Consider the following 16,160-nt stretch of genomic DNA (forward strand, 5'->3'; position numbering starts at 1 on the left):
TTGGTGCCGATCAGTGAAACAGGGGCGCTACAGCCACTGTTCATATGCCATCATCCCAAACCATATATTCAGTCAAGCTCAGGCACTTCACCAGACAGATCTACATTGGTGATATTTCTCCTAAGCAGGTGCAATTACATTTTCCTCCTGTTTCTCATCCACCCTTTTTCTTATCCTAACTAAACGTTTCTACTGTAACATCAACATGTCAGATCTCATGCTATTGTAGTACTGTTTCCTACTTTCTGACTATTTAAATGCATTGGCCAGCAATTACAGTCTCTATTTCATGTCCTATTATTATGGAACTTTTCATTTTATGCCATTGAACTTTTCATTTTATGCTGTGTACTCCATGTCTACCCACTTATTCTGTCCATTAGCTTCTCATGCTATCGTAGTAGTATTTCCTACTTTCTGACTATTTAAATGCATTGCCCAGCAGTTACGGTCTCTATTTTATGTCCTATTATTATTGAACTTTTCATTTTATTCCATGTACTCCATTTCTACCCACTTATTCTTTCCATTAGCTTTGGAACCGCTTATCACTGCTTGCAGTTATATTTATTATTATTTTTCTGCCCTAAAACTGAATGTACAGCCTAAACCGTAAGTGCTAGAATTATGAAACTTGGTAGGATGATGTCAATTCCTCCCCGCTACTCAGATAATCCGACCCAACCATGTCGGCCAGATGGGGGCGCCGTAGCGCCCCCTAACGCGTTTTGATTGATATCTCCTGTCCTGTTAGTCCTATAATTGAAATTCATATTTCTACTGATAGAGACATCCTTGCCCTACCAACTTGCCATTTGGACTATTAAGCTCCGCCTACTTAGATTTTTTGCTAATTTGCATAATTTGCAAAACCTACTTTTGCTTGTAATTCCTACACCGTCTGACGAAATCATACAAATGAGGTATGAAACTGATCAGGTCTGTGAGCTGATCCATAATCATTCAAATAACCCTGACATTTGTGTATGATACAGCCACTAGCCACGCCCAAAGTCTACCTAAATTTAGCCAGTATTGGTCTGACTGTTATAACTTGGCCATACCTTAGCCTACCTTCACCAAATTTGAAACCCTATCTCCGTACCCCATTCTGGGGACACTGTTGAAGGCGGGCCGCATTTCGTCAATAGGGGGCGCTACAACTAAAAACTGCCAATATCTCCTGACTGCCTTTACCGATCCAAATGAAATTTGGCATACATGTACTACTCTGAAGCCTGAGGTCAGGTATCTATCAGGGCAGTCAATAGTCATAAAACCCTGACCACCATCAGCCAATCAAAGTGAAGCAGCATTCTGACAGGCCTTTGACAGGCTTAACAACAGCTGATCTGAATAAAAATAGGCTTGTACATTTGTCTCCTAACCCCTAGCAACCCCTGCGAAGGCCACACCAATTGTCCACATGGGGGCGCTACAGCGACAGGATTTGCATTTCTGCTTATTTCTATTGAACTGTTAATGATAAAATTGAGATTTGTTACTTATCTAATGCACTGGCCCATGCCAAATTCAAAGCCATGTAGATCTTCATCCTATCTCTTTCCGCTTTTGCGTATTTTATAGGAGTCTAAAAACATGACATTTCGTTAACCTCCTTGGATTTTCAACCAACCTATGTAAATCTGGTATCATTCAAATCAGGAGACAGTCCTGGTATACAATTATTCAAAAAATCCTAAACTTTCTATAAGGTACGGCGACCAGCCACATCCAGACCATACAGGTGCCACGCCCACTTCAATCAGACAGCTGTATCTCAGGCCTGCCTCAGCCAATCACTACCAAACTTGAATATGTCATCAAGGACGGAAGTGGGTAAGGGCCCTCCAAATTTCTTGCCGATCGGTCAAACGGGGGCGCTACAGCAATGCAATATGTGTCTCTAAACCTGCAAAACCAGTGAAAGTGACATTTATCTCATTTCTGTTCAAGTCTCATATTACTGGTAAAAATCCTTTGTACTGCAAGTTCTGTGAGTCATGTCAAATCAAGATATATGTATTGGATAATAACAGTCATCTGCATTCCCTTGTGATATTTAAAAACTGATTAAATGAAATATTCCTATAACTTTAACAATCTACACCCCATGTAAGTGATTCTGGTGTCAAGTCAATCAAGACACTGCCGTCAGGGATGATTATTAAAAAATACCTGACCTTTCTGTATAATATGGCCACCAGCCACACCCAACCTGCATCATTTATAAGCCGATTTCAATCAAACAGCTAAATCTCAGGCGTGCTTCATCCAATCCTCACGAAATTTGATCCACTTATGTAGCACTGGTCTACAGACATACCCTCAAACTTTGATGCCGATCGGTCAAACGGGGGTGCTATGGCCACTATCTGTATACTCCTAAGATCCACCTTAGGTCAAACAGCTAAATCTCAGGCTTGCTTCATCCAATCCTCACAAAATTTCACCCACTAATGTAGCACTGGCCCACAGACAGACCCTCCAACTTTGATGTCGATCGGTCAAACGGGGGCGCTATGGCGACTGTTCATATGTGTCTAAGAGCAAACTTGGCTGAGAAGGCCTAAAAGTATTGAATAGAAATTATCCATGGAGCGCAGGCTCCACCTGCTGGCCAAACCATTTCAATTCCTATTTCAATCAAACAGCTAAATCTCAGGCATTCTTCATCCGATTCTCACCAAATTTTACCCACTAATGTAGCACGGCCTCCCAGAGAGACCCACCAACTTTGGTGCCGATCAGTCAAACAGGGGCGCTACAGCCACTGTTCATATGCCATCATCCCAAACCATATATTCAGTCAAGCTCAGGCACTTCACCAGACAGATCTACATTGGTGATATTTCTCCTAAGCAGATGCAATTACATTTTCCTCCTGTTTCTCATCCACCCTTTTTCCTATCCTAACTAAACATTTCTACTGTAACATCAACATGTCAGATCTCATGCTATTGTAGTACTGTTTCCTACTTTCTGACTATTTAAATGCATTGGCCAGCAATTACAGTCTCTATTTCATGTCCTATTATTATTGAACTTTTCATTTTATGCCATTGAACTTTTCATTTTATGCTGTGTACTACATGTCTACCCACTTATTCTGTCCATTAGCTTCTCATGCTATCGTAGTAGTATTTCCTACTTTCTGACTATTTAAATGCATTGCCCAGCAGTTACGGTCTCTATTTTATGTCCTATTATTATTGAACTTTTCATTTTATTCCATGTACTCCATTTCTACCCACTTATTCTTTCCATTAGCTTTGGAACCGCTTATCACTGCTTGCAGTTATATTTATTAAGGTTCCAAAGCACGAAGTGCAATGGAACCTTATTGTTTTTCTTAGGATTATTAAGGTTCCAAAGCACGAAGTGCTATGGAAACTTATTGTTTTTCTTAGGATTATTATTAAGGTTCCAAAGCACGAAGTGCAATGGAACCTTATTGTTTTTCTTAGGATTATTATTATTATTTTTCTGCCCTAAAACTGAATGTACAGCCTAAACCGTAAGTGCTAGAATTATGAAACTTGGTAGGATGATGTCAATTCCTCCCCGCTACTCAGATCATCCGAACCAACCATGTCGGCCAGATGGGGGCGCCGTGGCGCCCTCTAACGCGTTTTGATTGATATCTCCTGTCCTGTTAGTCCTATAATTGAAATTCATATTTCTACTGATAGAGACATCCTTGCCCTACCAACTTGCCATTTGGACTATTAAGCTCCGCCTACTTAGATTTTTTGCTAATTTGCATAATTTGCAAAACCTACTTTTGCTTGTAATTCCTACACCGTCTGACGGAATCAGACAAATGAGGTATCAAACTGATCAGGTCTGTGAGCTGATCCATAATCATTGAAATAACCCTGACATTTGTGTATGATACAGCCACTAGCCACGCCCAAAGACTACCTAAATTTAGCTAGTATTGGTCTGACTGTTATAACTTTGCCATACCCTAGCCTACCTTCACCAAATTTTAAATCCTATCCCCGTACCCCATTCTGGGGACACTGTTGAAGGCGGGCCGCATTTCGTCAATAGGGGGCGCTACAACTAAAAACTGCCAATATCTCCTGACTGCCTTTACCGATCCAAATGAAATTTGGCATACATGTACTACTCTGAAGCCTGAGGTCAGGTATCTATCAGGGCAGTCATTAATCATAAAACCCTAGCCACCATCAGCCAATCAAAATCAAGCAGCATTCTGACAGGCCTTTGACAGGCTTAACAACAGCTGATCTGAACAAAAATAGGCTTGTACATTTGTCTCCTAACCACTAGCAATCCCTGCGAAGGCCACACCAATTGTCCACATGGGGGCGCTACAGCGACAGGATTTGCATTTCTGCTTATTTCTATTGAACTGTTAATGATAAAATTGAGATTTGTTACTTATCTAATGCACTGGCCCATGCCAAATTCAAAGCCATGTAGAACTTCATCCTATCTCTTTCCGCTTTTGCGTATTTTATAGGAGTCTAAAAACATGACATTTCGTTAACCTCCTTGGATTTTCAACCAACCTATGTAAATCTGATATCATTCAAATCAGGAGACAGTCCTGGTATACAATTATTCAAAAAATCCTAAACTTTCTATAAGGTACGGCGACCAGCCACATCCAGACCATACAGGTGCCACGCCCACTTCAATCAGACAGCTGTATCTCAGGCCTGCCTCAGCCAATCACGACCAAACTTGAATATGTCATCAAGGACGGTAGTGGGTAAGGGCCCTCCAAATTTGGTGCCGATCGGTCAAACGGGGGCGCTACAGCAATGCAATATGTGTCTCTAAACCTGCAAAACCAGTGAAAGTGACATTTATCTCATTTCTGTTCAAGTCTCATATTACTGGTAAAAATCCTTTGTACTGCAAGTTCTGTGAGTCATGCCAAATCAAGATATATGTATTGCATAATAACAGTCATCTGCATTCCCTTGTGATATTTAAAAACGGATTAAATGAAATATTCCTATAACTTTAACAATCTACACCCCATGTAAGTGATTCTGGTGTCAAGTCAATCAAGACACTGCCATCAGGGATGATTATTAAAAAATACCTGACCTTTCTGTATAATATGGCCACCAGCCACACCCAACCTGCATCATTTATAAGCCGATTTCAATCAAACAGCTAAATCTCAGGCATGCTTCATCCAATCCTCACGAAATTTGATCCACTTATGTAGCACTGGTCTACAGACATACCTTCAAACTTTGATGCCGATCGGTCAAACGGGGGTGCTATGGCCACTATCTGTATACTCCTAAGATCCACCTTAGGTCAAACAGCTAAATCTCAGGCTTGCTTCATCCAATCCTCACGAAATTTGATCCACAAATGTACCACTTGCCCACAGACAGACCCTCCAACTTTGATGCCGATCGGTCAAACGGGGGCGCTACGGCGACTGTTCATATGTGTCTAAGAGCAAACTTGGCTGAGAAGGCCTAAAAGTATTGAATAGAATTTATCCATGGAGCGCAGGCTCCACCTGCTGGCCAAACCATTTCAATTCCTATTTCAATCAAACAGCTAAATCTCAGGCATTCTTCATCCGATTCTGACCAAATTTTACCCACTAATGTAGCACGGCCTCCCAGAGAGACCCACCAACTTTGGTGCCGATCAGTCAAACAGGGGCGCTACAGCCACTGTTCATATGCCATCATCCCAAACCATATATTCAGTCAAGCTCAGGCACTTCACCAGACAGATCTACATTGGTGATATTTCTCCTAAGCAGGTGCAATTACATTTTCCTCCTGTTTCTCATCCACCCTTTTTCTTATCCTAACTAAACGTTTCTACTGTAACATCAACATGTCAGATCTCATGCTATTGTAGTACTGTTTCCTACTTTCTGACTATTTAAATGCATTGGCCAGCAATTACAGTCTCTATTTCATGTCCTATTATTATTGAACTTTTCATTTTATGCCATTGAACTTTTCATTTTATGCTGTGTACTCCATGTCTACCCACTTATTCTGTCCATTAGCTTCTCATGCTATAGTAGTAGTATTTCCTACTTTCTGACTATTTAAATGCATTGCCCAGCAGTTACGGTCTCTATTTTATGTCCTATTATTATTGAACTTTTCATTTTATTCCATGTACTCCATTTCTACCCACTTATTCTTTCCATTAGCTTTGGAACCGCTTATCACTGCTTGCAGTTATATTTATTAAGGTTCCAAAGCACGAAGTGCTATGGAACCTTATTGTTTTTCTTAGGATTATTATTATTATTAAGGTTCCAAAGCACGAAGTGCTATGGAACCTTATTGTTTTTCTTAGGATTATTATTATTATTATTATTATTTTTCTGCCCTAAAACTGAATGTACAGCCTAAACCGTAAGTGCTAGAATTATGAAACTTGGTAGGATGATGTCAATTCCTCCCCGCTACTCAGATAATCCGACCCAACCATGTCGGCCAGATGGGGGCGCCGTGGCGCCCTCTAACGCGTTTTGATTGATATCTCCTGTCCTGTTAGTCCTATAATTGAAATTCATATTTCTACTGATAGAGACATCCTTGCCCTACCAACTTGCCATTTGGACTATGAAGCTCCGCCTACTTAGATTTTTTGCTAATTTGCATAATTTGCAAAACCTACTTTTGCTTGTAATTCCTACACCGTCTGACGGAATCAGACAAATGAGGTATCAAACCGATCAGGTCTGTGAGCTGATGAATAATAATTCAAATAACCCTGATATTGGTCTATCATACAGCCACTAGCCACGCCCAAAGTCTACGTAAATTTAGCCAGTATTGGTCTGACTGTTATAACTTGGCCATACCTTAGCCTACCTTCACCAAATTTGAAATCCTATCTCCGTACCCCATTCTGGGGACACTGTTGAAGGTGGGCCGCATTTCGTCAATAGGGGGCGCTACAACTAAAAACTGCCAATATCTCCTGACTTCCTTGACCGATCCAAATGAAATTTGGCATACATGTACTACTCTGAAGCCTGAGGTCAGGAATCTATCAGGGCAGTCATTAGTCATAAAACCCTAGCCACCATCAGCCAATCAAAATCAAGCAGCATTCTGACAGGCCTTTGACAGGCTTAACAACAGCTGATCTGAACAAAAATAGGCTTGTACATTTGTCTCCTAACCACTAGCAATCCCTGCGAAGGCCACACCAATTGTCCACATGGGGGCGCTACAGCGACAGGATTTGCATTTCTGCTTATTTCTATTGAACTGTTAATGATAAAATTGAGATTTGTTACTTATCTAATGCACTGGCCCATGCCAAATTCAAAGCCATGTAGAACTTCATCCTATCTCTTTCCGCTTTTGCGTATTTTATAGGAGTCTAAAAACATGACATTTCGTTAACCTCCTTGGATTTTCAACCAACCTATGTAAATCTGATATCATTCAAATCAGGAGACAGTCCTGGTATATAATTATTCAAAAAATCCTAAACTTTCTATAAGGTACGGCGACCAGCCACATCCAGACCATACAGGTGCCACGCCCACTTCAATCAGACAGCTGTATCTCAGGCCTGCCTCAGCCAATCACTACCAAACTTGAATATGTCATCAAGGACGGTAGTGGGTAAGGGCCCTCCAAATTTGGTGCCGATTGGTCAAACGGGGGCGCTACAGCAATGCAATATGTGTCTCTAAACCTGCAAAACCAGTGAAAGTGACATTTATCTCATTTCTGTTCAAGTCTCATATTACTGGTAAAAATCCTTTGTACTGCAAGTTCTGTGAGTCATGCCAAATCAAGATATATGTATTGCACAATAACAGTCATCTGCATTCCCTTGTGATATTTAAAAACGGATTAAATGAAATATTCCTATAACTTTAACAATCTACACCCCATGTAAGTGATTCTGGTGTCAAGTCAATCAAGACACTGCCGTCAGGGATGATTATTAAAAAATACCTGACCTTTCTGTATAATATGGCCACCAGCCACACCCAACCTGCATCATTTATAAGCCCATTTCAATCAAACAGCTAAATCTCAGGCGTGCTTCATCCAATCCTCACGAAATTTGATCCACTTATGTAGCACTGGTCTACAGACATACCCTCAAACCTTGATGCCGATCGGTCAAACGGGGGTGCTATGGCCACTATCTGTATACTCCTAAGATCCACCTTAGGTCAAACAGCTAAATCTCAGGCTTGCTTCATCCAATCCTCACAAAATTTCACCCACTAATGTAGCACTGGCCCACAGACAGACCCTCCAACTTTGATGTCGATCGGTCAAACGGGGGCGCTATGGCGACTGTTCATATGTGTCTAAGAGCAAACTTGGCTGAGAAGGCCTAAAAATATTGAATAGAATTTATCCATGGAGCGCAGGCTCCACCTGCTGGCCAAACCATTTCAATTCCTATTTCAATCAAACAGCTAAATCTCAGGCATGCTTCATCCGATTCTCACCAAATTTTACCCACTAATGTAGCACGGCCTCCCAGAGAGACCAACCAACTTTGGTGCTGATCAGTCAAACGGGGGCGCTACAGCCACTGTTCATATATGTCTAAGACCCACCTTAGTTAATTCAGCTGAAATATCCTTATTTTCCATCAAACATTCAAAGATTAATCACCCACTCCTTCATCTGAGTCCATATTTTCAATTTCCTTTTACTGTCCTGCCTTCTGACTTTTACAAATTTATCAGCCTTCAATTATACTTTAGGCTGTGTAAACTGCAGCAATTGCAATTTTGTAATAAATTATCTAGCAGGTGGAGCCCTTGCTCCATTTATAAAATGCCATTGAATACTTTCAGCCTTTCTTCTGTCTAAATGATCAGCCTATTCTGTCCATTAGCTTCTCATGCTATTGTAGTAGTATTTCCTACTTTCTGACTATTTAAATGCATTGGCCAGCAATTACAGTCTCTATTTCATGTCCCATTATTATTGAACTTTTCATTTTATGCTGTGTACTCCATGTCTACCCACCTATTCTTTCCATTAGCTTTGGAACCATTTATCACTGCTTGCAGTTATATTTATTATTATTATTAAGGTTCCAAAGCACGAAGTGCTATGGAAACTTATTGTTTTTCTTAGGATTATTATTATTATTATTATTATTTTTCTGCCCTAAAACTGAATGGGCAGCCCAAACTGTAAGTGCTAGAATTATGAAACTTGGTAGGATGATGTCAATTCCTCCCCGCTACTCAGATAATCCGACCCAACCATGTCGGCCAGATGGGGGCGCCGTGGCGCCCCCTAACGTGTTTTGATTGATATCTCCTGTCCTGTTAGTCCTATAATTGAAATTCATATTTCTACTGATAGAGACATCCTTGCCCTACCAACTTGCCATTTGGACTATTAAGCTCCGCCTACTTAGATTTTTTGCTAATTTGCATAATTTGCAAAACCTACTTTTGCTTGTAATTCCTACACCGTCTGACGGAATCAGACAAATGAGGTATCAAACTGATCAGGTCTGTGAGCTGATCCATAATCATTCAAATAACCCTGACATTTGTGTATGATACAGCCACTAGCCACGCCCAAAGACTACCTAAATTTAGCTAGTATTGGTCTGACTGTTATAACTTGGCCATACCCTAGCCTACCTTCACCAAATTTTAAATCCTATCCCCGTACCCCATTCTGGGGACACTGTTGAAGGCGGGCCGCATTTCGTCAATAGGGGGCGCTACAACTAAAAACTGCCAATATCTCCTGACTGCCTTTACCGATCCAAATGAAATTTGGCATACATGTACTACTCTGAAGCCTGAGGTCAGGTATCTATCAGGGCAGTCATTAATCATAAAACCCTAGCCACCATCAGCCAATCAAAATCAAGCAGCATTCTGACAGGCCTTTGACAGGCTTAACAACAGCTGATCTGAACAAAAATAGGCTTGTACATTTGTCTCCTAACCCCTAGCAATCCCTGCGAAGGCCACACCAATTGTCCACATGGGGGCGCTACAGCGACAGGATTTGCATTTCTGCTTATTTCTATTGAACTGTTAATGATAAAATTGAGATTTGTTACTTATCTAATGCACTGGCCCATGCCAAATTCAAATCCATGTAGAACTTCATCCTATCTCTTTCCGCTTTTGCGTATTTTATAGGAGTCTAAAAACATGACATTTCGTTAACCTCCTTGGATTTTCAACCAACCTATGTATATCTAGTATTATTCAAATCAGGAGACAGTCCTGGTATACAATTATTCAAAAAATCCTAAACTTTCTATAAGGTACGGCGACCAGCCACATCCAGACCATACAGGTGCCACGCCCACTTCAATCAGACAGCTGTATCTCAGGCCTGCCTCAGCCAATCACTACCAAACATGAATATGTCATCAAGGACGGTAGTGGGTAAGGGCCCTCCAAATTTGGTGCCGATTGGTCAAACGGGGGCGCTACAGCAATGCAATATGTGTCTCTAAACCTGCAAAACCAGTGAAAGTGACATTTATCTCATTTCTGTTCAAGTCTCATATTACTGGTAAAAATCCTTTGTACTGCAAGTTCTGTGAGTCATGCCAAATCAAGATATATGTATTGCATAATAACAGTCATCTGCATTCCCTTGTGATATTTAAAAACGGATTAAATGAAATATTCCTATAACTTTAACAATCTACACCCCATGTAAGTGATTCTGGTGTCAAGTCAATCAAGACACTGCCGTCAGGGATGATTATTAAAAAATACCTGACCTTTCTGTATAATATGGCCACCAGCCACACCCAACCTGCATCATTTATAAGCCGATTTCAATCAAACAGCTAAATCTCAGGCATGCTTCATCCAATCCTCACGAAATTTGATCCACTTATGTAGCACTGGTCTACAGACATACCCTCAAACTTTGATGCCGATCGGTCAAACGGGGGTGCTATGGCCACTATCTGTATACTCCTAAGATCCACCTTAGGTCAAACAGCTAAATCTCAGGCTTGCTTCATCCAATCCTCACAAAATTTCACCCACTAATGTAGCACTGGCCCACAGACAGACCCTCCAACTTTGATGTCGATCGGTCAAACGGGGGCGCTATGGCGACTGTTCATATGTGTCTAAGAGCAAACTTGGCTGAGAAGGCCTAAAAATATTGAATAGAATTTATCCATGGAGCGCAGGCTCCACCTGCTGGCCAAACCATTTCAATTCCTATTTCAATCAAACAGCTAAATCTCAGGCATTCTTCATCCGATTCTCACCAAATTTTACCCACTAATGTAGCACGGCCTCCCACAGAGACCCACCAACTTTGGTGCCGATCAGTCAAACAGGGGCGCTACAGCCACTGTTCATATGCCATCATCCCAAACCATATATTCAGTCAAGCTCAGGCACTTCACCAGACAGATCTACATTGGTGATATTTCTCCTAAGCAGGTGCAATTACATTTTCCTCCTGTTTCTCATCCACCCTTTTTCTTATCCTAACTAAACGTTTCTACTGTAACATCAACATGTCAGATCTCATGCTATTGTAGTACTGTTTCCTACTTTCTGACTATTTAAATGCATTGGCCAGCAATTACAGTCTCTATTTCATGTCCTATTATTATTGAACTTTTCATTTTATTCCATGTACTCCATTTCTACCCACTTATTCTTTCCATTAGCTTTGGAACCGCTTATCACTGCTTGCAGTTATATTTATTATTATTATTATTATTATTTTTCTGCCCTAAAACTGAATGGGCAGCCCAAACTGTAAGTGCTAGAATTATGAAACTTGGTAGGATGATGTCAATTCCTCCCCGCTACTCAGATAATCCGACCCAACCATGTCGGCCAGATGGGGGCGCCGTGGCGCCCCCTAACGTGTTTTGATTGATATCTCCTGTCCTGTTAGTCCTATAATTGAAATTCATATTTCTACTGATAGAGACATCCTTGCCCTACCAACTTGCCATTTGGACTATTAAGCTCCGCCTACTTAGATTTTTTGCTAATTTGCATAATTTGCAAAACCTACTTTTGCTTGTAATTCCTACACCGTCTGACGGAATCAGACAAATGAGGTATCAAACTGATCAGGTCTGTGAGCTGATCCATAATCATTCAAATAACCCTGACATTTGTGTATGATACAGCCACTAGCCACGCCCAAAGACAACCTAAATTTAGCTAGTATTGGTCTGACTGTTATAACTTGGCCATACCCTAGCCTACCTTCACCAAATTTTAAATCCTATCCCCGTACCCCATTCTGGGGACACTGTTGAAGGCGGGCCGCATTTCGTCAATAGGGGGCGCTACAACTAAAAACTGCCAATATCTCCTGACTGCCTTTACCGATCCAAATGAAATTTGGCATACATGTACTACTCTGAAGCCTGAGGTCAGGTATCTATCAGGGCAGTCATTAATCATAAAACCCTAGCCACCATCAGCCAATCAAAATCAAGCAGCATTCTGACAGGCCTTTGACAGGCTTAACAACAGCTGATCTGAACAAAAATAGGCTTGTACATTTGTCTCCTAACCACTAGCAATCCCTGCGAAGGCCACACCAATTGTCCACATGGGGGCGCTACAGCGACAGGATTTGCATTTCTGCTTATTTCTATTGAACTGTTAATGATAAAATTGAGATTTGTTACTTATCTAATGCACTGGCCCATGCCAAATTCAAAGCCATGTAGAACTTCATCCTATCTCTTTCCGCTTTTGCGTATTTTATAGGAGTCTAAAAACATGACATTTCGTTAACCTCCTTGGATTTTCAACCAACCTATGTAAATCTGATATCATTCAAATCAGGAGACAGTCCTGGTATACAATTATTCAAAAAATCCTAAACTTTCTATAAGGTACGGCGACCAGCCACATCCAGACCATACAGGTGCCACGCCCACTTCAATCAGACAGCTGTATCTCAGGCCTGCCTCAGCCAATCACGACCAAACTTGAATATGTCATCAAGGACGGTAGTGGGTAAGGGCCCTCCAAATTTGGTGCCGATTGGTCAAACGGGGGCGCTACAGCAATGCAATATGTGTCTCTAAACCTGCAAAACCAGTGAAAGTGACATTTATCTCATTTCTGTTCAAGTCTCATATTACTGGTAAAAATCCTTTGTACTGCAAGTTCTGTGAGTCATGCCAAATCAAGATATATGTATTGCACAATAACAGTCATCTGCATTCCCTTGTGATATTTAAAAACGGATTAAATGAAATATTCCTATAACTTTAACAATCTACACCCCATGTAAGTGATTCTGGTGTCAAGTCAATCAAGACACTGCCGTCAGGGATGATTATTAAAAAATACCTGACCTTTCTGTATAATATGGCCACCAGCCACACCCAACCTGCATCATTTATAAGCCGATTTCAATCAAACAGCTAAATCTCAGGCATGCTTCATCCAATCCTCACGAAATTTGATCCACTTATGTAGCACTGGTCTACAGACATACCCTCAAACTTTGATGCCGATCGGTCAAACGGGGGTGCTATGGCCACTATCTGTATACTCCTAAGATCCACCTTAGGTCAAACAGCTAAATCTCAGGCTTGCTTCATCCAATCCTCACAAAATTTCACCCACTAATGTAGCACTGGCCCACAGACAGACCCTCCAACTTTGATGTCGATCGGTCAAACGGGGGCGCTATGGCGACTGTTCATATGTGTCTAAGAGCAAACTTGGCTGAGAAGAACTAAAAATATTGAATAGAATTTATCCATGGAGCGCAGGCTCCACCTGCTGGCCAAACCATTTCAATTCCTATTTCAATCAAACAGCTAAATCTCAGGCATGCTTCATCCGATTCTCACCAAATTTTACCCACTAATGTAGCACGGCCTCCCAGAGAAACCAACCAACTTTGGTGCCGATCAGTCAAACGGGGGCGCTACAGCCACTGTTCATATATGTCTAAGACCCACCTTAGTTAATTCAGCTGAAATATCCTTATTTTCCATCAAACATTCAAAGATTAATCACCCACTCCTTCATCTGAGTCCATATTTTCAATTTCCTTTTACTGTCCTGCCATCTGACTTTTACAAATTTATCAGCCTTCAATTATACTTTAGGCTGTGTAAACTGCAGCAATTGCAATTTTGTAATAAATTATCTAGCAGGTGGAGCCCTTGCTCCATTTATAAAATGCCATTGAATACTTTCAGCCGTTCTTCTGTCTAAATGATCAGCCTATTCTGTCCATTAGCTTCTCATGCTATTGTAGTAGTATTTCCTACTTTCTGACTATTTAAATGCATTGGCCAGCAATTACAGTCTCTATTTCATGTCCCATTATTATTGAACTTTTCATTTTATGCTGTGTACTCCATGTCTACCCACCTATTCTTTCCATTAGCTTTGGAACCATTTATCACTGCTTGCAGTTATATTTAAGGTTCCAAAGCACGAAGTGCAATGGAACCTTATTGTTTTTCTTAGGATTATTATTATTATTTTTCTGCCCTAAAACTGAATGTACAGCCTAAACCGTAAGTGCTAGAATTATGAAACTTGGTAGGATGATGTCAATTCCTCCCCGCTACTCAGATAATCCGACCCAACCATGTCGGCCAGATGGGGGCGCCGTGGCGCCCCCTAACGCGTTTTGATTGATATCTCCTGTCCTGTTAGTCCTATAATTGAAATTCATATTTCTACTGATAGAGACATCCTTGCCCTACCAACTTGCCATTTGGACTATTAAGCTCCGCCTACTTAGATTTTTTGCTAATTTGCATAATTTGCAAAACCTACTTTTGCTTGTAATTCCTACACCGTCTGACGGAATCAGACAAATGAGGTATAAAACCGATCAGGTCTCTGAGCTGATGAATAATAATTCAAATAACCCTGATATTGGTCTATCATACGGCCACTAGCCACGCCCAAAGTCTACGTAAATTTAGCCAGTATTGGTCTGACTGTTATAACTTGGCCATACCTTAGCCTACCTTCACCAAATTTTAAATCCTATCCCCGTACCCCATTCTGGGGACACTGTTGAAGGCGGGCCGCATTTCGTCAATAGGGGGCGCTACAACTAAAAACTGCCAATATCTCCTGACTTCCTTGACCGATCCAAATGAAATTTGGCATACATGTACTACTCTGAAGCCTGAGGTCAGGTATCTATCAGGGCAGTCATTAATCATAAAACCCTAGCCACCATCAGCCAATCAAAATCAAGCAGCATTCTGACAGGCCTTTGACAGGCTTAACAACAGCTGATCTGAACAAAAATAGGCTTGTACATTTGTCTCCTAACCACTAGCAATCCCTGCGAAGGCCACACCAATTGTCCACATGGGGGCGCTACAGCGACAGGATTTGCATTTCTGCTTATTTCTATTGAACTGTTAATGATAAAATTGAGATTTGTTACTTATCTAATGCACTGGCCCATGCCAAATTCAAATCCATGTAGAACTTCATCCTATCTCTTTCCGCTTTTGCGTATTTTATAGGAGTCTAAAAACATGACATTTCGTTAACCTCCTTGGATTTTCAACCAACCTATGTAAATCTGATATAATTCAAATCAGGAGACAGTCCTGGTATACAATTATTAAAAAAATCCTAAACTTTCTATAAGGTACGGCGACCAGCCACATCCAGACCATACAGGTGCCACGCCCACTTCAATCAGACAGCTGTATCTCAGGCCTGCCTCAGCCAATCACTACCAAACTTGAATATGTCATCAAGGACGGTAGTGGGTAAGGGCCCTCCAAATTTGGTGCCGATTGGTCAAACGGGGGCGCTACAGCAATGCAATATGTGTCTCTAAACCTGCAAAACCAGTGAAAGTGACATTTATCTCATTTCTGTTCAAGTCTCATATTACTGGTAAAAATCCTTTGTACTGCAAGTTCTGTGAGTCATGCCAAATCAAGATATATGTATTGCATAATAACAGTCATCTGCATTCCCTTGTGATATTTAAAAACTGATTAAATGAAATATTCCTATAACTTTAACAATCTACACCCCATGTAAGTGATTCTGGTGTCAAGTCAATCAAGACACTGCCGTCAGGGATGATTATTAAAAAATACCTGACCTTTCTGTATAATATGGCCACCAGCCACACCCAACCTGCATCATTTATAAGCCGATTTCAATCAAACAGCTAAATCTCAGGCATGCTTCATCCAATCCTCAC

At 41.0% G+C, this 16,160-nt stretch overlaps 1 protein-coding gene across 6 annotated transcripts in view; it reads right to left on the reverse strand.

The window, feature by feature from the left end:
• LOC125728334 (uncharacterized) overlaps positions 1-16,160 on the reverse strand; it is a 145,156-nt gene that overhangs the window by 80,196 nt on the left and 48,800 nt on the right. The gene's annotated exons all lie outside the window — the stretch shown is intronic.

Source organism: Brienomyrus brachyistius, unplaced genomic scaffold (assembly GCF_023856365.1).
Source record: "Brienomyrus brachyistius isolate T26 unplaced genomic scaffold, BBRACH_0.4 scaffold246, whole genome shotgun sequence".
In the NCBI taxonomy this organism is placed as follows: Eukaryota; Metazoa; Chordata; class Actinopteri; order Osteoglossiformes; family Mormyridae; genus Brienomyrus; species Brienomyrus brachyistius.